Source organism: Aulonocara sp. 'chitande type north' Nkhata Bay, linkage group LG15 (genome assembly GCF_057382095.1).
Source record: "Aulonocara sp. 'chitande type north' Nkhata Bay isolate Kocher_YH1m ecotype deep benthic linkage group LG15, A_spYH_male_GT1.1, whole genome shotgun sequence".
Taxonomy (NCBI): Eukaryota; Metazoa; Chordata; class Actinopteri; order Cichliformes; family Cichlidae; genus Aulonocara; species Aulonocara sp. 'chitande type north' Nkhata Bay.
This window is the reverse complement of record NC_141358.1, coordinates 19531621-19554504: the sequence shown is the minus strand read 5'-3', so window position 1 is coordinate 19554504 and position 22884 is coordinate 19531621. Positions and strand designations below refer to the sequence as shown.

The following is a 22884-nucleotide window of genomic DNA, read 5'->3' as shown; positions in this document are numbered from 1 at the left end:
AAAAGCGCCCAGAGAAGCGACCATCATTTTATTTAACAGATAGTTGCAATAACAGTGACAGTGAATCAAACAAGCAAGGGGTCAGCACAATTTTACTTTCTCTTCATGCTGGAAGTGGTAAATAGACACCTTTGTTTCTCATACTATTTTCCATCATGATCTGTGTAGCATCTTTGGCTTGAAGAGCATTAATTTAACCAATGGAATCTCAAATACACTCAAAAAGTATATCATAAATGTATCTTATTATAATTTTTTCCGGGGCATGACAACTCTTCTAGCAGAAACTCTGACATGTGATAATAACTGCTCTTCTTCCGTAGATTCACATCAGTGGGCTGAGATGATGTGTGGGTGTTGGTGGCAGGCTGGCAGATGAAGAAAATCATGTGGCTATTAATAAGATGTTCTTGTAGTTGGGAGAACTCAGATAAAGTTATATGTGGCAATATGTTCACTGGCTCACCTTGAGCATTGGGATAGAACCAAAATACAAACTAAACAGAAGCAGAGGGATTTTTATTTGTATTACTCCCAAAGAACTTGCATTCACTATCTTCCACTGTTTCTCAACTTTGTTGCCTGTACTACCAGTAGTAAATCAACTCTGTGGCATGCTTTAATAGAGAAAGAAACCTTTATGTTTACAGTATTGACAGTCAGTATTCTTTTAATTTGTCACGTGTCTGTATGAGTCTTTTCATCCTGTTTTAATTATATCCTGTCATTATGACAGTAAAATACAGGAACAAATAGAAAGCAGCCAGTATATGCCAAAGGTCCGGATATGAAAAGAACATTTCCATGAAAAATCTATTTTTCCCAGTCAGATTCTATCTGCAAAGATGTGCACAAATTCTTGCTCCGACTAAGACACACTTGCACCAAAAATATGACAAATAATGTCTTTTCCAGGTATATTTGCAAGCCTGCAAACAAACAAACTCTCTACCATGCCTCTCCTCTACTCTTCTCTGTTGACCTCTATCCCATCTGTTATCTCAAAACAGATGCCTTCTAGTCTCCATTATCTTAACTGTAATTGGGCCAGGTTTGTCTCAGGATTGGCTCTTTGTGCATCCTCTTGTTATCCTTAAAACAACATCTCATCTACTGCAGTAATGCATTTAGCAGGTGTTACTTTGCTTGTCATCAACCTCCCACATTACTGCCTTTTTGACTTTGCATTGCATGAATTCCTGTCAGAGCACTGGGATAGCAAGTATATGTAACAATAAAGGTGACCCCCTCCCCCCTTAACACACACACACACACCAACATGGCAACTTGGGCCATAGGTTGGGTCATGAAGCCAAGAAGACCTCTCATTAACTTCAGTATTATTCTTGCATGGCAACATCTACCTCTAACTGAACAGAATTCAATTCAACTGAATTTTATTTATAAAGCGCCAAATCACAACAACACTCGCCTCAAGGCGCTTTATATTGTAAGGTAGCCCCTACAATAATACATACAGAGAAAGATCCAACAATAATATGACCCCCTATGGGCAAGCACTTTGGCGACAGTGGGAAGGAAGAACTTCAGCAGTCAACACTTATTGCAGCATAGCTAAGGGAGGATTGAGGGTGATATGATCTAGCCCTAACTATATGCTTTAGCAAAAAGGAAAGTTTTAAGCCTAATCTTAAAAGTAGAGATAGTGTCTGTCTCCCGAATCCAAACTAAATGGTGTTTCCATAGAAGAGGGGCTTGAAAACTTAAGGCTCTGCCTCCAATTTTACTTTGAAATACTCTAGGAACAACAAGTAAGGCTACAGCGCGAGAGCGAAGTGCTCTAATGGGGTGATATGGTACTATAAGGTCATTACGATAAGATGGGGACTGATTATTTAAAACGTTGTCTGTGAGGAGCAGGATTTTATATTCAATTCTGGATTTACTTCTCAGAAGAGAGGTAATGTTTCTTTTTCACCTCTGTTTCTAGGTCTCCTGCCAACAAAGTGGCTAAAAAAATTCCATCTAGCTTGAGGAAATGGGGGCCACAGAAGAAGATAAAAGGTATTTACCAGAAGGACAAAGGATCTTGTACCACCGCACTGTTAGCGATAGCTATCATGTGACAGTTTTCATCTTTCCTCTGTGGTAAACTGGCAGAAGGTCAGGGATATTGAACAGACAGGTTGCCAGAAGTTTGGCTTTGTGGATTCCCAGGCATCTCAGTTTGGCTCTTGTATTGAGCCTATTTATAGCCATTCGAAGCTCCTCTGATAAAAATCCGTCCGTCTGTGAAAATCAAACCCACTTGACCTTTTTCCAATTCTAGTCATACTCCACAGAGAAGCAGGGGGATAATCTGCAATTAAGAGAGGATTGTTGATAAATAAGAATGGATCCCAACCTGGTTTTGATTGATTTTTCTCAACTTCTTGTTCACCATTTATTGCCACTTTGTCAGTTTTTTTGTCTCCAAATGTAACCTCCTGTCCAGCAATAAAACAATCCAGACAAAGAGACCGTAAAAGAGCATCCACTCTGAGTATTAAAGTCAATCTGACATCATGATGTAACTGCTATACACCTTTATTAAGAGCCATTTAACACCTACAGACTAAGCAGTTAAAAAATACAATGAAACCATTGTAAATTCTGTATGAAAAATACAATATAGGCTGATGGCTGAGATCATGAGTTGGTTCAACAAAGTGCAGAAAATAACAGAATACATAAAATTTTCAGCTGATACAGGGATTTTAAATCTGATATGAAATCTTATTAAATAAAAAGCAATGACATGAGGTATACCGTTTAACCATATAATTCAGAAAGGATAAATTAAAGGATGAAACACCAATTCAATTCAATTTCATTTATAAAGCACCAAATCACAACAACAGTCCCCTCAAGGCGCTTAATATTGTAAGGTAGACCCTACAATAATACATACAGAGAAGAACCCAACCATCATTTGACCCCCAATGAGCAAGCACTTTGGCAACAGTGGGAAGGAAAAACTCCCTTTTAACAGGAAGAAACCTCCGGCAGAACCAGGCTCAGGGAGGGAATCAGTTTTAGCTGCTTTGGTACTTTAGTATAATTTATTGGTACTAGTATTTGTCACTACTGATAGCATGAGATAACGTTTGGGCATTGTCCTCATGAGACAGTGACTATGTCCTGAGGGATCTTCTCCCAGATTTTTGACACTTTTTGGCAGTGTCAGATTTACCAATTCAAGACGTCTGGGAAATGTGAGGGCCAGTCAATCAGCATCATCCAGTACTCCATGTTCCAATCTGTGGAAGCCTAACTACCTTTACAACTTGAATGAGGTGCGTGATACGGTCTCCTGCTACCAGCAACTAAAAGGACTCCAGCAAATAGCAAAACTGGTGAAAAAACAGTCAGGGGGGATAAGGGGAGAGCAGTGATCTGTGCCTACCACCATTCCCTTTTAGCCACTTTGATTTGCACCAGTGCAGCTAAAACTGATTCCCAATGTTTTATGGTTCCAGCTACTCAGATCCCTAAAATGTAACATATGTTTTTTATATACTTTCTTCATTTCTTTGAGTTTTTGATTTTAATGTGGGAATAACTGAGTCATTGCTCATTAACGTTTAAGCAATGTATTTCACAAACAAGCTTGTAACGTACTGTGAAGATAAAGCTTGGCTCAATCTCCACAGCTGTCATTCTACTCCATACTCCACTGGTGGAAGTACTGCATGTGCTGCAAACAGTGCTGGACTGTTGTAAACAGTAGATCTGAAATTACAACAGTGAACAAACTATGATATCAGTTGATCTTTTACTGTATTATTTAACATGTAAGCAATATCATATTGGCATATATCAAACAATATCTATGCCAATAACAACATATTTGTTATATATAAGTTGATTCTTACTTAAGCCAGCTGTAATACTCAAAGTTAAGGGCTCTACAAATCTGTAGTCATAAACAGCAAGGAGTAAAATGCTAATAGTGCTCTTTTTGTTGAAGACCTAAAGCTGCCATAACCGACTATTCCCTTCACTGATACTAGACTCCTTCAACAAAACACTAATTTTGCAAACCTTGCAAACCTTGTCGGTCAGGTACTATTTTGGTTAAAATTATAGATAAGGCACCTTCAGCCTGACTTCAGAGTATCTGTTAAGCCTCTTAAAATAGTTGTGTCGATCGGAGAAATCACCACTGTCATTAAATTCAAATGATTTGCTGTAATGGCAACTATTTTGGATTCCCTATGCATATTAGCAGCATTAATACATTTGGTAATGTGCGTACAAGCCTAGATATCTATGGTCACATTTTTTCTTGGTGTGTGTGTGTGTGTGTAAGTGTGTGCGAATCTGTCTGGCCCTTTTCTAAAAGGTTAATGAGTGGGGAGTCACCACAGAGTAACACTGAGGTTCCCCTACAGCCGTGAGCTAATTGGGACACTCTTTAACTTCATGGTTAATGATGTCAGGCACCAGCCTAGACAAGGTATGTGTGTGTGTGAACTGCAATTGTGTGTGTATGAATAATGTCAGTTTCTTTTTGTCTGCTTTATCAGGTTTTGGCCAACAACATGCATAATTTATTATTTCATTTAGTTCTTCCACATGCAGGAGAGGGAAAAATATATACAGCCCTAAAAACAGAACATTTGTGAAGTTGTTATTTTGTGTGCTTTCATGAGACTGTAGGAAGGTGTTGATTCAGATTTAGAGGTCTTTTTTTAGTCTGTGGTGTTTTTGGATTTTGGTGTATTGAATAATAGCGGTAGGCACCTCGGGCTATTTTTCCCTTAGCTGAAATTACAGGTATATCTCAGAATTTTATTGTTTGGTCTGATAAATAAAACCAGCAGTGTGAGAGGGTAGCAACCTTGCAGTTTATCCTTATGCACTGTTAGGGTTTCAAAATTGCCCTGCACAAGCTGTGGACTGCATTATTGATCAGTACCGATCACTGGATTGAAAAATCAAATGCTGTTACAGTGCTGTCACTTTGTATTGTGCTACATAGAGTGATTTAAAACAATGCATAAAGTCTTAAGGTAACACATTCCTAATTCCTGTTGGACATTTTAAAGTCGGAGTGATATCTCATCTTGTCAGCCAATTACCATCAACTCAGTTACTGAACAAATGCATGAAATCATCAAACTTTTTGTTCGTTATTTTGAGTTTTCTCAGCAGATATAAAGAAAGAGAATAATTAAAAAATAAAATAAAACAATGCTAAGCTAGGATCAACTATTCTAAAATGAACAAACATTTTCAGTTTTCTATGTGCACTAAGAGTGGATTCTAGAAACACTAAATGCGCTACCACATCTGCTTCAATTGAATTGTGAATGGTGGGATTGCTTCTGAGACTTTAAAGATGTTTCCACACATGCACGGCTACCCTGAACCTTTCTACACATACCGGTACACAGATGTGATTAGACCCGAGCGATTACTCCAGTTCATACATGAAAATAAAGAAGGAAAGTCAGTGGTTGCCATGTTCTGTCTTGTGTACATTTTCCTCAGGCAGAACCCAGACCTAAACCTAAGGAATATTTCTAATTGCAAGAATGCAATGGAGTTGGAGTTCATGAGCAAAAGTAGCAAAAGAGTGAAAACTAATTGTATTTCATTAAAGAGCAAAGTGGTTGCTCCATCACGTCATCTACCACGTCATGATTGTTGTACAGGTATGGATTGATGTATCGATGAAGCGCGTCACCTCAGATTTCTGAACATTAACAACATTTTAAAATGAATGAATGAAAAAAGATTCATAATATAAACAAAGTTACAGATTTATGAGGAGATTGGTCTGCCAGCTAAAGCAGATGATGAGGAAATACGCATGTTGCAGCAGTAGAAAAAAAGAAGAAGATTAAAAAAAACAATGCGGAAAAAAGGGGAAATGAAATACAGCACAATCAATAAAGCACTCTGACCTGTCATGAATGAATGAATGCATGGATATGACTGCTTTACAGTGAGACACACGCTTTATTGCATTTGTACATTTGGGTCTTCGGAGAGTAGACTTGTCAGCGCTGGAGTGTGATATACACAAGGTATTTATGGTAAAGTACAATAAAAAAATTAGATAAATGACACTGAGCCCAAGCAAGATTGATTATATACAGACAGACGGAGGAAGGGCGTTACACACCGAGGAGGACATAACAGGGCCAAAATGAGCTGTAAACTAAAACTCACTCTAATGGGTCAGTTTAGGAAAGAATAACTTATTAAATATGCATAATATTCAGCCCAGGCTTGGAGAGAAGGCACTCCGAGTCACTGTGAGAATGGCTAAAGAGGTTGAAGCTCCAGCAACACTTATAGTATGAAGAGCAACTTTATTGCTTAATTCATTTGTTTGGGCCTGTTTGAGTGAAAAAACATCTCCTAGCGAAAAATGTAAACAACCAATCCATTCAAATATGAATTTGCATAATTTTCTTTCTTTTCTTTTTGGCAAAAAACCCACCAAATCTAAATCATATGACCGAATCATAGGTCCAGTGTAAAACCTGGGTGGCATTACCTGTTGATTTAATAGGAAGCATTTAAGTGATTTTTCTTTATCCAATATGGATTGGTGGATATGTATACTGGACCAAAGTTTTAGAACACCAATTTTTAGTTTTTCATCAAAACTTATGCAGTTTAATGTGTCATTGCACTCTGAAATGAAAGCATAGTACAAATAAGCAATCAGAGTTTTCAAAAAACATGAAATCAATTTAGAGACCAAAATGTATTCTTTTGACTCATCAAAGCAGCCACCTTTGGCAGATATAACAGCTGAACACAATATTCTTCAGAATGTTTTTCCCCATATCTGTTGTAGAAGTTCCCATAAATGTGTGGCACTTGTAGGTTGCTTTGCTTTACTTGTCCAGTTCATCCCAAACTAGCTTGAAGTGGTTGAAGTCTGGAGACTGTGCTGGTCACTCCATGTTTTCAAGCTTTATATATGGTTCTTTTTTCCTGAGGTAGTTCTGGCATAACTTGGACTTGTGTTTTGGGTCATTATCTTGCTGTAGGATGAAACCCTGACCCACTAGGTGTATACCAGAGGGTATTGCATGGCACTGCACAATGTTGTGGTAGCCGTTTTGGTTCAGGGTTCCTCTCACACTGTCACCGACCCTGGATCCATTAAAACAGACCGAGACCATCACACTTCCTCCTTCATGTTTGACAGCTGAGGCCACACACTGTGGAGCCATCCTTTCGCCTACTCGATGGCGTACAAAGATCCTGTGTGATGAACCGAACATTTCAAATTTAGATTCATCAGTCCATAATACCTTCTTCCAGTCTTCAGTAGTCTAATAGTGGTGTTTCATGGCCTAGGCAAGACTCTTTGTCTTATTCTGACGACTTAGCAATATCTTTTTTCCTGCAAGTCTTCCTGTCAAACCTGCTGCTCAAAGTCTTCTCTTCACAGTTGAAACTGAGACTTGTTTACTATGACCGCTGTTAAGCTGTGCCTGAAGCTGTTGTCCTGTGAGCTGCCTTTGGATAGTGAAGGAAACTGTACTCACTGACACCTTGGCTTTATTTCTTTTCTGTAGGAAAACCTACATTTGTTAGTGTTATGATGGTCTGTCTCTCTTCTGTTGTTAATTGCCTTTTTCTCGCCATTTTTGTAGCAACACACTACACTCTGCAGTGCAATACTGTTAAAGTGATGCTCACGAGTGTATGGCACCACAGTGTGTTTCAACACTGCTTTTATGCAGACAGGGGGGTTGTAAGTAATCCAGAAAAGTTGGAACACCTGTAGGAATTAGTAGTACCAGCTTTCAAGGCTTGCTCAATCTCCATTGTCTTTTTGTATATTTCTGAAATGTAAATCATTTTTTTAGTTTTGGGTAACCTTACCCTTTTTTTAACCTCTGGCAGTTAAACATCTAACTTTGTATCATTTCAAGCTATTCATTGGACTTGAACTACTTGAATTGCAATAAATAACTGGAAAACTTTCGACTGGTAGTGTGTATATGATTGGTTGTTTTAAAATTTTCTCCACTTGAAATATTTTTCCACTCAAACCGATGTACTATTTAAAATTCTGTCTGAAAGATATTTTTGATGAGCTTGATGAAGGCTACAGGCTTAATAAATGTGTTTCTCAAGCAATAAAGGTGCTCTTCATACAAGTCTTTATACTAAATACTCCTGATACTTCAACCTTTTTAAATGTTTGCTTTTCTCCATGCAACTTGGAAGAAGTTTTTCCAGAAATTTCTACTGTCTCTCCATTCAGAGAATCAGAGATAAGGCCAACATAGCCTTATAAAATAGCATGAGGTGAATCTTACATAATACTTAAGCCTTGATAAGGATAAAACTTTAATGATCCCACTGGGAGAAACTGGGTCACTGCAGTAGATAAACAGTAACATGACACAACCAAGATTCATAGAATTTTGTTAAAAATAGAAGAAAAGTGGAACAATGCTCTTCAGCAAAGTATGAGAAAAAAAAAGTTTAAATAGCGAACAGAAACAAAAGACATGAGTTTTAGCCTCAGTATTTATGGAAAAAATAAATCTTACAAAACAGATATCAATTATTGGATAAAACAATAAAATAATGAAGAAAATACAAATATATGAAGAATTATAAATGTTTTATATGCTGTCTGTTCCATTACAGTTTATAGCAAAGTAAATATTATTCAATTGTACTGTATATTTTTCATGTATAAGTTCCCTGGTATAGTGTAAACTGAAAAAATAAAACCCAGAGAATAACTGACAGGATTAAAGATGATAAAATTAATCAGGTCTGAGCACTGAAATGTATATTTTATACTGCTGAATGTTTGGATGGTTTTTTAAAGCAATAATGACAGCTATTCGTAAACATCTTACATAAGATCCATACTCTATAAGCAGCATCTTCAAATTTGAAATGAAATCTCTCACACTTCACTGACCAATCTCGCCTGATTTGAACTGACAGTACACAACTCAAAGCAAGTTTAAAAATAAGCTTCCAAAACTTGTGCAGCTCTTTCGGTAGAAGTTATTAGTAGTAAATTAGCACATCAAGGATCTCATGAGGCACATGGAGACACAACAAGTCAGCAGATGTTTGCGTGCATGCTCAGCTGTTTAACTCATAGTCGTGTCACCACACGACGACCCCAAACTGTCACAGCTTTTTCTGTTTCATTGCCTCCTTTAGGATTAAAATGAGAAAAGTTACAATTTAAAACTGTGACAAAGTTGCATATAGGCCAGTAGACTTCTCATCTTGTTTGTGTACAGTCAAATTCGCACATGCAGCTCTCCTCTTTGTTTCATTAGCACGATGTCCACATAGATGTGTGTTTGTTAACTTGTGAACTTATGAGTAGGGATGGGTATCGTTTAGGTTTTATCTGATACCGGTGCCAAACCGGTACTTTTGAAACTGTGCCGGTGCTTAAACGGTGCTCGAACCGGTGCTTAAACAATGGAAAACACAAACTTTGTCCTGAAACCTCTCATGTTTAGCTGTTTTTTTTTGTAAAAAGATAACAATGTTAGTCTTCTTTGCAGCTATAAGGGATTTATGGTATCACTCTTGGCTGGAAGCAGTGCTTAAACAATGGACAAACACAAACTTTGTACAAAAACCTCTCATGTTTAACTGTTTTCCACTTTTCTTTGGTCATTTTAGCCTTTTTTGGCCAGGGTGAAGGGAGCATCTGCCATCAAATAAGAAGACAGCAGCATGTAACTATGACGGTGTTTGCTAGTTCACCTTACGTGCATTAATTTAATAACGTGGTTAGCCTAATCAACGTAAATGACACACGAACAACATTAAGCTACTCACGCAGAGAAGAACGGCTGCTGCTGCCATCATCATCCTCATCATTTCTGCTACACTGGCAGGGCTAGGGGCCAGGACTCTACTATTCGGATTCTTGGGGGATGTTGCTAACTCCTGGTCCGATAACAGGCACCACACCCGCAGTAGATATGCTCGGTGTGAGGTCTTGCAGCAAGCTATCAAATACGGTGCATTTCTAGGCTTTTAAAAAAAACAAAAACTATGTGTCGCCAGGTGTTTCATCGGATTCGAGGTGTTACCTCTTTTGCACAGTATCACCTTAAAACACTTGTTACAGGCTGCTGAGTTTGCATCTTTTGCTGTGAAGTACAGCCAGACTTTGACCGCTTCGCTTTGGGCATTTTTAATCTGTAGCTCTGCTCTAAAAGAACGTATGTACCTGGGCCCGCCTACTATCCATGGGAAGGTAAAATGATTGGCTAGAATCCAAAGTGTATAACAAGCACCGAAATGTGCACTGCTTTTCGGTGTGGTTACTACCGTTTATGTCAGTACCGGTGCCATACCGGTACCCATCCCTACTTATGAGGTTTGATATCTTTTCTAGTTTCACGTGAACTAGACTGATGTCAACAGAGTTCATTTTAATTAAATTGAACCTGTAGTGTTTTCATCGTGTGTTCAGTTTTATTTTAATGTATTGGTTTAACCCTGAAGAAATTAGAAAAAGTGGAACAAGAGAAAGGATTTTTTTTCTTCTCTGATTTGTCACAAAGTACAGTTTTTTCAACTTTGTCTGTAAAACAGGACAATGACAGCCATAATCTTAGGATTTGGAAAATTAGAACATTTTCTTTAGACAAAATGAATAATACATTAATTCTAGGAAAGAATTAGAAATCATAAAAATAACATCAAATATCTATTTATCCTTATATTGTAGCTCAAATCAAGCTCAATAAGATGTTTTTATTCCCTTTTTTCTAGCTTTCAATCATATCTCGCAAATAAATAAAAGTGCAACACTTTCACCAGACTTGCCTTTCTTCAGAAACACTATAAATACAAGGTTACTGGGGAAACTAATTCAAAATGTAAATTAGTTCAAATGATTTTTTAATCCTTCAAAATCAAGAGGGTGGATAGGAATTTAATCAGCAATTACTATGATTTAGTAATAATTTTTGCCCTTTTCCAAGAAAATTATTAATATGTAATGGTTCACTGAAGTGAATCCTTTTGTTCTTTTGGGCTGATGGTTGAAAAAAATGAAAGAAAAAAAATCTGGCGTCTCACTCATTTCTGATGACCGGCATTCAAAACAATTTCAAACCAGAACATTAACTGAAATATTTTAAACAAAATGAGACAAAACCGCTTGTTTCTTTACGCAACAGGAAAGTCAGGCTGAGGTCTGTTATTTAAATTTCCACAAAAGCAAGCAAGCAAGCTTTGTTGCAAGAATCAATTTCACTAAAACACTTCCAGCCATGACTTTCTTTTATGACACTATGTTAGTCACAGCTATAGAGCTATGCCTAACTCAATTAGAAAATGCAGAGTTTCAGAAGGTGACTGATGTATTAGATATAGTGGAGGAGCATATTTGAATAAGATTTGCAGAAACAGATGGCAGTGATAGAACCCAGCAATATATAAAATACTATTTAAAAACTTTCAAAAAGGGAGTTGTCTTTAATCACAACACCTTCCAGCTGGATGTCACCATCTTGGGTCATTACTTCGGTCATTATTCTGATAAAAAGGTGGCACTTTACTCAAAATGATGCTTGTATGACACTAAAAGCACAGTGAGAGCATGGTAATTACTATGATCAGAGCAGGCTACACTAACATCAGCTGGTTTGCATTGTTAAGTGAAGCATTTTTTTTCTTACCAGAGAATCTTATGGGCTTTTTTCTTTGTTTTTCTCTTTTAAAAAAAATGTAAACCTATACCTTATGTTACAGAACAAAATACATCCAGACACATCCGAAAAAGCAGTGAGTTGAGTGGTTAAGCAGGTGCTATCTGCAATTCTGCAGACACTAAGTTAGAAGGATACAGACAGCATTCATTCTTTAGCCCCCGGGGGCTGCTAAGAACAGCCAGAGGCCAGCTTCACACACAGAATCCAAAAAGGCACAGACTCTGATCCAGTCGCACTGGGATTCATATTTCCTTGGACACTTTCTTGTTCTTAAAGGCATCGTTAACTCTTCTGGCATGCAGCAAAAGAGAAGCTAAGTCCAAAACCTTGATCTATGGCAAAACTGCCCAAAGGCGAGTCCACCACACACACAGCAGGAGCCTGTTGTATGAGCCTGTGCATGTACCCATAAAAAAAAAAAAAAAAGACCTGTCCTTCAGTCCGTAAGGTTTTTTCCCCCCATTTTCCACAGCACTGAGTGAGCTCAGAGTTCACCCTTATGCCCTGGACAAACACTCAGATAAATGCACAAATTGAACACACTTGACAGACACATGCATGCACCCTCAACAAGCACACAATGCTTGGCTGGCCATGCATTTCCTCTCATGCCCAGTTACACTTTGTCAGTCACTCAAAAACAACATGGAGCAAGGAGACTGATTGATTGACTTCCTGGTCTGATGGCAGAAAGAACAATATAAAAGTCTCAGGGCTGAGTCAAACAGCATCCTGTGACTGCTGCATGACTTTTTAAAAATCACCTCAATTTAGAAATGAGTCATACACTGCGGGAATGATTAATTTCTTCTGTAAAGAAAGCAAGCAAGGGCTGAGTTTATAAACCAAAATAATGTAAAAGAGAAACATTTTGGAAAAGATGGGGAAATAGCCTAAAAACGTACTACTGTTTTGCTATAGGTGTCCATGGGTGTTGTAATTAAGAGATATTGTCAGATGTTAAATTTGATATATATTGCTTATTTGTTTGTTTTTGGTTTGTTTGTTTGTTTGTTTAGTCTGACCAACAGTCCAAAAGTCAAAGCATAAAAAAGAAAAAAGAAAGAAAAACAACAAAGTGTAATCACACTTTTAATATATACTGGAGGGATCCCGAAGAGTGTTCTGGCAATCTAATAGACAGATTAATACATATTTCTGTAATGCAAGTTTAATATTTAAGTGATACAGACAGCTTTTCCCTTCAGCTGATGGAATGCAGATCACTCAAAAAATACAAAAAACACAACAACAAAATTACACAAAAAATATCCACCATGTCCCACAGTTCCATTTACACCCAGTACACTTCCTTTTTTCTTTTTTCTACCCTATGTTTATGTAAATTTTGGCCATGAGGAGTTGGCATAAAGCCATCCAGCTATGGATGCAAAATGGAAACATGTATGAACTGAGTAACCTTGTTTAAGATGACAGGTAGTTTCCAATACAATGGTTCAAAGAACTTAAAAACTACAAGTAAACACACAAACTGCTTCTGTGCAGTTTAGCTCACAGTTTGGGTCTGCTGAGATTCAAAGGCCTTGGGAACAAAATAAATGTGTTAATTTTCCATCCATCCATTTTCTTCCACATATCCAGGGCTGAGTCATGGGTGCAGCAGCCTAAGCAGAGTCCAGACCTCCCTCTCCCCAGCCACCTCCTCCAGCTTGTCTGGGAACGCACTCCTAATACATCTCTCCCTATAGTTGGACCACACCACCTGGTCCACCTTCTTGAAGATGGGAACCACTACCCTGGTCTGCCAATCCAGAGGTACCAGCCCTGATCTCCACGCAACATTGTAGAGTAGGGCGGCTCGATTATGGAAAAAATGATAATCACGATTATTTTCACTGAAATTGAGATCTCGATTATTTGACGATATTTATTTAACCCTTTAAGACCTACTATAGAACCAAGTCCGCCAGAGCTTATATTATTTTTTTACATGTTGTAGTGCCATTTGTGGGAGCATTTCAAGTTGCTATACAACTGTTATAGCCCATATTTTAATAATATGTATGCATTAAGTCCATAGTAACTACATTAAATGCAAAAAAGTGCAATAAACTACAAAAAAATTGAAAATCGTTTTTGGTTTTTTTACATATATTTCTACTTGGAGAAATTTAAGAGGTTTATCCCTCAAAACTTTAAATACAAAAAAGTTGCAAAAATAGTTTCCCACCACAGGAAATTTATTTTGAGTGTCTTCGTAGTTTTATTTTGGAGATACAGCAATTTTTATATACTCCAGGAAAAACGAAAAAACAATCCTATGATGCAAATTTGCAAAGAAAACAGCAGGTGCATCAAAATAAAATATTTCCAGCAGCGCAATTTGAGTTCTAACACAGCAAATCCAGCATGTCCAAATTAACACTGTCGGATTTGATTTCAACACTATTAAAGTGTCTATATGGGTCCACACCAGAGAGTGTTAATTTAACTCTTTTTGGAGAGTTGGTACGTTAACTCTGATTTAGTGTTAAACACCAAATCTGTCTGGAGTTGATAATTTAACACTTGGTGTTAAGAGTTTATATATTAACTCTCAAAGAGTATTTTAGTTTAACTACGTAAGAGTTATCTTCTAATTCATTCTAAAAAGCGGGAATTTTACTGTTCTGAACTTCTAGAAATTTCTTTTGGAAATAAACATTTACTAAAAAGATGCAATGGTTTTTGAAAAACATTTATTCTGAACTGTGCACCACAATTTCAAAACATTTTCTGAAAGATGTAACAGTATACATGTTCTCACTTTCATTAGAATTTTGTTTATCAAAAGGTCTGAAATGGTAAATGCAAATAACAGCATTCTCATCACTTATTTCTTCAATACAATATGCATGTCCTTCATTCATCCCTTTGTGGAACTTCAACGCACATCTGCTCTCCCCCATATTCCATCTTCACAAGCATATCCTGTGCGGAGATTGAATAAAAATTAGTTGACACTAATTAATGGCACAAATAATCCAGTAAACAATTGCAGCACAGTAAAAAAAAAAGGAATCCTCTTTGAGCCATTACTTGTGTAAAGTATTTTCCCAAAAGACAAAGACACAGGCAACAGGTAATACTGAACTAAATGTAAAACCTCAACCTTTTTAATTTTTACCTAAACCGTGTGCACAAAACTCTGGAGGGATCTATGCTAACGTAGAATCCAGTCAGGACGTCTGCTACTGCTGTTTGGTCGTGTTTTTTTTTTTGTTTTTTTTTATGGGCGATCGTTTTCAGGCTTCAAGTAGCACCATTATACCAACATTTCACATTCTAGACATTGTTTTAGGTGTATTTGACCAAACGTTTGACTGAAAATTCACATGGAAGCTTTTTTCAAGGCTGTGGTATTTGCCCGCAAACAATACCTTTCAGCTAGCTAAAACAGAATGTTATCACCCAGCAACATGGCTAATGCCTTTCACACAGCTTTGTCTCAACTCCAAAGAGCCACAGAAGTAAAAGCTCATAATAATAATTGAAACAATCTTTGAAAAAATGACTTACCAAGCATGGCAAACAATTCAAATATGTAGAGCAAAATGTTCTGAAACGGCTTCACTCTAGGAGTTAAGAGGTCAAGAGTTAATGTTTCCATTGTAACACCTCCAGATTTGACAGAGAAACACTCATTTTTAACACTCGATTTTAACTACTATCATTTTACACCTCAGAGTTACATTAAAAGAATGTGACTCTGCTTAGAGTAAAATTAACTCTACTTTTGCAAGAAGACTATTAACACCAAAACATTTAACACTTTTGAATTTGCTGTGAAGCATCCACAGAAATCTATTAAGAAAAGTCAAACATGACCAGTATAGGCTTTTAAGGCCAACAAGTAAAAAACTACATTTTCCGCTAAAATGACGTCACTTCCGGTTTTGGGCAGGAAATGGCGGACATGCGATAGTTCGCGCTGACGTCTGTTTCAATGTGGGAAGTGTTACGAACAGCTGATCAGATCGGCGAAACGTGTTTCTGGAATATTATGTTTTTGTTCCTGCAAGCGCTTTTTATGCAATTTTTGCAAAGCTATATGTGGAAGGAAACCGTGACCGAGGACAAGCTGATGTCATAAGATGTAAGTACAACTCCTCCGGTTTCATATGCAAAACAAATTATTGCGCTAGCTTACACGGTTCAGGTTCTACAGGGATTTAAAAATAGTTACACAAAACGGAGCGTGCTGCTCTGACCGGCTTTAAAGGGTTAACAATGACTTTAAAAAATAATATAAAATAGTGTGCAACACCACTGAAGTTTTTTTTTACCTCTCTTTTCAACCAACGGCAGTCACTCTCCTCTCCGAATAACTTCTGCTTAGCTTTCCGAGCTTCCCTCGAGTCCTCTTAATCAGCAGTCCTCAACCTTTTTTGCGCCACGGACCGGTTTATGCCCGACAATATTTTCACGGACTGGCCTTTAAGGTGTCGCGGATAAATGAGGGAGGGGCTAATAATCGGCTCAGTCATTTTTAATGATCGTTGAAAGCCCAGATCGTAATCGTGATTAAAATTCGATTAATTGAGCAGCCCTATTGTAGAGGTGTGATAGGTTTGTAACGTAAACCTATTCGCTGGAACGTTAAGGACAATTTGCTACGCAGCAAAAAGCAAGACACACGTCACCAAAGTTCTTTGGGTCACTCATGCATGAGGGAGACCTACCTGGAGCCAAGTGTCGTTCCACCCACTTAACCTCCGTCAGACTCTCAGCCAGGTTCCCCATAGCACTCCTTTTATTGTGGTTACATGAATATGCATAGGGTCTTACATAGGTATACATCTTACATAGGTATACACGTGAACAAAGAATACTGTGTGTGTGTGTGTGTGTGTGTGTGCGCGCGCGCGTGCGCGTGCGTGCGTGCGTGCGTGCGTGGTCAGAGTGTGACCCTATAAAGACTTCCCTAAACCTGCTGGTCTGGAAGTCCAGCAGTTCATCTAAACAAAAGGCACTTAGACTAAAATAGATATAGCTACGTTTATCCTACCATAAAACAATAAGACAAGGTACGACCTCTTCCCATGCTCCCAAGATGTTCTGGAATGCACACCAAGCCTTTGCAGACTGCTAAAGATCACACATCCTATCACTACACAATTGATTATACACCTCTAAGCATATATGGTTAAATATTTCCTAATACAAATGACAATAATAAAATCTAAACCTATCAAGGTGTGTCAACCAATACAGCCCTACAACATCCAGAGCCTTCCACAACTCAGGGCAAATCTCATCCACGCCAGAGGGCCTGCCTCAGTGACCTCACCGCCAGAGATAGACAAGTCATCTACCTTGTACCAGAGTTGAAGTATTCCTTCCACCACCCGACAGTGTCCTCAGTTGAAGTCAGCAACATTCCTCCTGCACTATACACAGTACAGGTAGAGCATCGCTTTCTCCTTCTGAGTTGCCTGACAGTTTGCCAGAATCTGTTCAAGGCAGTGCAAAAGTATTTTTTAATGACCTCTCCTAACTCCTTCCACACCTGAGTTATTGCTTTAGCCACTGCCTGAGCCGTGTTCCCTTTGGCCTGTCGGTACCTATTGGCTGCCTGCAAAGTTCCACAGGGTAACCAAGCCCAATAGGATTCCTTCTTCAGCCCAATGGTTACCTTCACCTCTGGTGTCCACCATCTACTTCAGGGATTACCACCATGAGAGGCACCAACCACCTTGCAACTGCAGCTCAGTGCAGCAGCTTCAGCAATGGACATGGTCCATTCAGACTCAATAACCCCAAGTCATGTAGCATAATTTTGATACATTTTAGCATATTATATTGGACTTATGTAGATCAGGTTGTGGTATTCACAATCACTCTTAGCACTCTTGTTCTGAAACTGTGGTTTAAATTTGCTCAAATATTGCACTGATGATATGCACCTTTATTTAAGCTAAATTTGTCTAATTTCTTTTACTGATTGTTATGCCAATTAACTAAAATTTGACAATGTGTGACAACTTTAAGAGGGCTGCTGTTCAGGCAGTTGATTGGCACCTCCATGTCATTTTTACTGGCTGTCATCCGAGTCCTTGGCGACCCCATAAATGTCAGGTCAACTCAACGTCACTTCTCTAACATCCACTCTGGTGCGAGAGGACGTTTTCTCTGGTGAACTTGTCAGCTTTATAAGGCTGTTAAAATGATCAAAGTCCCTTTTAGAAACCCTGAGAGAGAAACGGAGATGGAAAGAGAGAGAGAGGAAGAGCTGAAAGAGTGCAGAGCGGGAAGCATGCAGACATACAGTCAGACAGGAGGTGATGGGGAATAAACACAGAAGCAGACTGAGTCGAAGCGTACAAAATGCAATAAGAACACATATTAGTCCTCTGAGAATGACATGACATGGTAATCAAGCCAGGCCCAAGTTGTTGCATTTCATACTAATTGCACTTTGTACCAAATCTTAAGTCACACGCTCGAAGTGATAATGAGCCCTGCTAAAACAAACATGATGTAATCTACAACCTCAAATTGGCAACAGCAAAGAGGATAGCAAGCAGGTGATGGAGTAACTCATTGAAGTCAGAGAGAAAGCTAGAAAGAACCACTAAAGAGCTATTGATGAAAAGCTTTTTGAAGAACACACAAGTTTAAACAGACTGCGCAACAAAATAAGGGCAATATGGTTCAAAGTACCGTATTTCCCGGACTACAAAGCGCACCTGAATATTAGCCGCACAAGCTAAAATCAGGGGAAAATTCTGTTTTGTACATACATTAGCCGCACCTGACTAAAAGCCGCAGGTGTTTCAATGTTGACTTATCATATGTAAGAGAATATGCACAAAGGGAATTGTCAGGAAAGACAAACAAAACCAAACAAATCCTCATTGTCAGTTTCAGAGTCGAACACCCTCTGAAGGGCAATGGCGGTGTCCTCCTCTCCATCATGCAGCAGTCCAGCCCTTCGAAATCCGTTGGTGATCATGGATGTTTTCACACTTTCTTTTCCACGCTGTCAGAATCCACTGGTGGAGTTGAGCATAACTTGTTTTTTGCAAGTTTATCGCCGCTTGTCATCCACGACTCCCGCTGAACGCGTAGCGCTACTTTGAAGTTTGTTTTTCGCGCTACTTGTACGGCACTATGTTGCCTGGCAGATGGACACGTGACCAACATACCACTCTTGAACCCCGATACTGTGTGTCTGATCACATGCCCTTCCGCCAGGCAACGTAGTGCCGTACAACAGTGGAACAAACAAAACAAATTGTCTTACGATATGACAAAAATCATGGACAATCCATAGAAAAGCCGCACCTGACTAAAAGCCGCAGGGTTCAAAGCTTGTGCAAAAAGTAGCGGCTTATAGCCCGACAATTACGGTATTAAGATAAATTTTACTGTCGAATAGCTACATTAGTTCTTTATACACATCTGCTAAAAACTACCAAAGAATTGTATCTTTTTTGTTATCCATTTATACTCAGTCTGTTTTTTTCTTATTAATCAAAGTGAAGGAAGCTTTAGGTAGTCATAATGAAAATAAATAATAACATTTTAAATTTTACTGGTCTAAAAACAATACTTTTGTATCAACTGGTAATTTCACATTGGCTCCATTTATAGTTTTAGTTTTTGATTTTTTTTACAGTGATTTAAGTTACACAATTTTAACTTGTATGTCAGTTTGTTGAGAAACACATCATTAACATTTTGAAATGTTTGAATAACAACTCAACACAATGTCTGGACTTTTAACTATTTCCCACCATAATTGTTTTACCATGTTTATCCTGAAAACAAACCAGGCGATACCAGACACATGTTAAAGTATAACTGTGTGAGTTTAGCTCAAAAGGAAACACAGTGACTGAGCTTAAAAATGTATGAGGTATTTGCTTTTCCATTTGTACTGCACGTCTGTCTCTTTATGTAGGAACTAACAGTGGTCAGTCATCATGCTTACATTGGATTTTCACTGATACTGGTTTTCCATCACTTTTATGTCCTGATGAAATCTTACCCCATGTTGAAATAGGTCGGATTTGGTGGAACAAAGTTAAGATGAGAATGAGTGAGGAAGTGCATCTTCAGTGACATTCTGGCGATCATTAGCTGATATGCTTTCAACATATAATCCACAAGCTCAGAATAATTATCTGCTTTGTTCTTGCCATGAAAATTCTGGACAACCTGCATGAATGCTTCCCATGCTGCTGATTCAGTTGGCTTCAATTTCCTTTTAAACTCATGGTCAAGCATCAGTTCACAGATGCCAGGTGAAACACATCAAACCTTCCTTTATTTTAGATTCAGTTTTCTTATCTTATTTCTTTAATGCTCAAACACATTTCAATCCAGTTATTCAAGTTGGACCTGCACTTCAATCATAACTATAAAAACAGGGCATGTTAAAATGAAATCTATTAAAGTACATACAAAAGAATCACAGAAGCAAAATGCCTGTTGACCAGTGTTATCATTTGACATGAATCAAGTGTGTTGTTCTAATAAAGTAATATAAATAACATCCAGAGATGCATGAATCTTAGACTATTTTTTTACAACTTTTTGTTATTTCAGTGACTACATCAAAATGTTTACAAAACTGCCATCATTTTTATTCTCCTGTTAGTTTTTAGAATGAGTTCTAAAAATTAAAAATAACCACTAAACACCTTTGTATATGTTTCAGTGGCATTACATGTTCAAAATGCACTATAGGAGTTTTAATTTGTAGAGATGGCATAATAGCAATAATATGTGATAACAAACTGAATTATATTTATCACTAATATTACACAATATATTTTCCTTGTTTGATTTGTAGTTTTAAAGTCTGTGTCAACAACAATAAACAATTTAAATTGTTGTGATAATCCAGTTTACCTGTAAAGTTAATGTAGTCTAATTTAATCTAATCAAGCCAAATTAGATTAGAGTATATCAATGTAAATTAGAGCAGTTTCAGTTTCAATTTTATTTTTATAGCACATTTAAAAGACCCAGGTACATCAAAGTGCTTCACAGATGAGCCGCATTTGCGGGGTTACAGCAGTAAAGGAGCAGGAAAATACTGTTATCAGCAAAAGAAAGTACATTTATAAATTGGTGAAGTGGCAACAAGCATGAACCGGGGAAAAGTTAAAAACTAAGTTGTTTGGAAGGCAAGCTTAAACAGGTGGGTTTTTAAACGTGATTTAAAGGATTGGATTAAGTAGCTGGGTGACAGGTTATTTAAAATTTTAAAAGTGTATAAAAGGATTTTAAAAACGATACGCTATTTGACGGGGAGCCAATGAAGGTTGGTGAGGGTGGTTGGGATATGGTCATGTCTTCTGGTGCCGCTTAAAAGGCGTGCTGTGGCATTCTGGACTAGTTGCAGGCATTGGATGAGGGAAAGTTGGAGGCCTAAATAAAGAGAATTACAGTAGTCCAATCTTGAAGTAACAAGAGCATGAATGAGCTTTTCAAGGTCATTATGTCGTAAGTAGGGCATTGCCTTGGAAATTTGACGTAGTTGGTAGAAGCTGGTTTTCATCACTGCAGCCACTTGCTTGTCTAATTTGAGGGAACTATCCAGCACTACTCCAAGGTTTCTGACAGTAAACGAAAGATCGCAGCAAAAGAATTTTCTGGCACAACTTCACCTGCTTCCAAGGTGCATGGAGAGGATAAAAGAATTCACAAAGCAGGAACTCCAGCAACACTTGAGGGAAGATGAACAACTTTAATAATAGACCAACGCGTTTCGGCTTGTGGCCTTCATCAGGGTCATCATCAGTAAGCAAAAGATGACTGGCATAGGATCCCAAGGTATCCGATAGCTGTTTCAAGGGCATGTGACTGTCAAAAATGATATTTTCTGTTTTCTTTTCATTAAGGGTGAGAGAGTTGTGCAGTAGCCAGTCTCTAACATCACCCAGGCAGTTTAGCAATGGCAATAGCGGGGACTGGAGATCCAAATCCAGAGGAAAATAGATTTGGATATCATCCGCATAACAATGGAAAGAAATATTATCATTTCTGAAAATTTGTCCCAGGGGTAGCAGATACAAAGAGAACAGCGTAGGACTTAACACAGACCCCTGGGGCACACCACAACAGAAGGGTGCGGAGGAGGAAGAATGATTCCCCATAGAGACAGAGAAAGTCCTCTCAGCTAAGTATGATTTAAACCATGAAAGTACTTTAAGACCAACTACATGTTCAAGCCTTGAAAGGAGGATATCGTGGTCAACCGTATCGAAGGCAGAAGAGAAGTCTAAAAGAACTAAAACCACAGGACGCCCTGCCTCAACAGTTACAAGGAGGTCATTAAAAACTCTCAGTAGGGCTGTCTCGGTGCTGTGGTGAGGTTTAAAACCAGAGCAGATCAGAGGAAATTTGCTAGTGCTTTTCACATGTCAAAAGCAAGAGAAGAGATAAAGGGATAAAATTATCACAAAACAGGAAAAGGAAGGGACAAATAACAAAATGGAGAGATCTAAGCACTTTAATTATTTGTTCTCTCTGATGTTATCTGCTTTAAGTCTATGTGATTTATTCAAAGAGTTCAGAAAAATTAGTAAATAAATTACCAAGTCTTGACTTTTCCTCAGTGGGAGCATCACTCTCTCGCAGGGCATTTGCGGGACTCCATTTTTAATGAAGAATTTTTACTTTCTCTGTTTATTATGTGCAAAAAGGCCTGTCTGCAAACCAGTAGTGTGAAAAGCAGTAGTCTGATAGAGAGGCAAAACTGCTACATCACGAACTATAGGGCAGGTAGAATTATATGCATGATGGTACTTGCAAAAGTGGTGCTCTAGTATATTTCTCTACACAAGGATATGTTTGTACAGCAGATATATACCTTTTCATAGAAGAGAAAGAGAGAGAAATGTAATTTATTCAAAAGAATCAAAAGCCTGGTCCCTGTACTGGTCAATGTAAAATAACTATGCACAAACACATTAAAAAAAAAAAAACTTTTTCTTTTGTTCAAAATAATTCTCCATATAAAAACCATGTAAACATTAACAGTAACATCCAACCCATGAATCCATGAGATGAGTGCAATTACTTTACTTATTGATCAACCTTCCTTTTAAACTGCACAAGCAACCAGCTGTGCAGGTTTCTCAGCTATTGTCAGATTGTTTTCTCTCTATTACCAGATTTATAGGGTTTTAGATAGGTTAGCTTGGCATTATTGTCATAACAACAGAGCCAGTGTTGG

At 38.0% G+C, this 22884-nt stretch overlaps 1 protein-coding gene across 2 annotated transcripts in view; it reads right to left on the bottom strand.

Annotated features, from left to right (window-relative positions):
- The window catches only part of LOC147312948 (exostosin-1), a 435823-nt gene that overhangs the window by 342621 nt on the left and 70318 nt on the right, over nucleotides 1-22884 (bottom strand). The window lies entirely within an intron of this gene.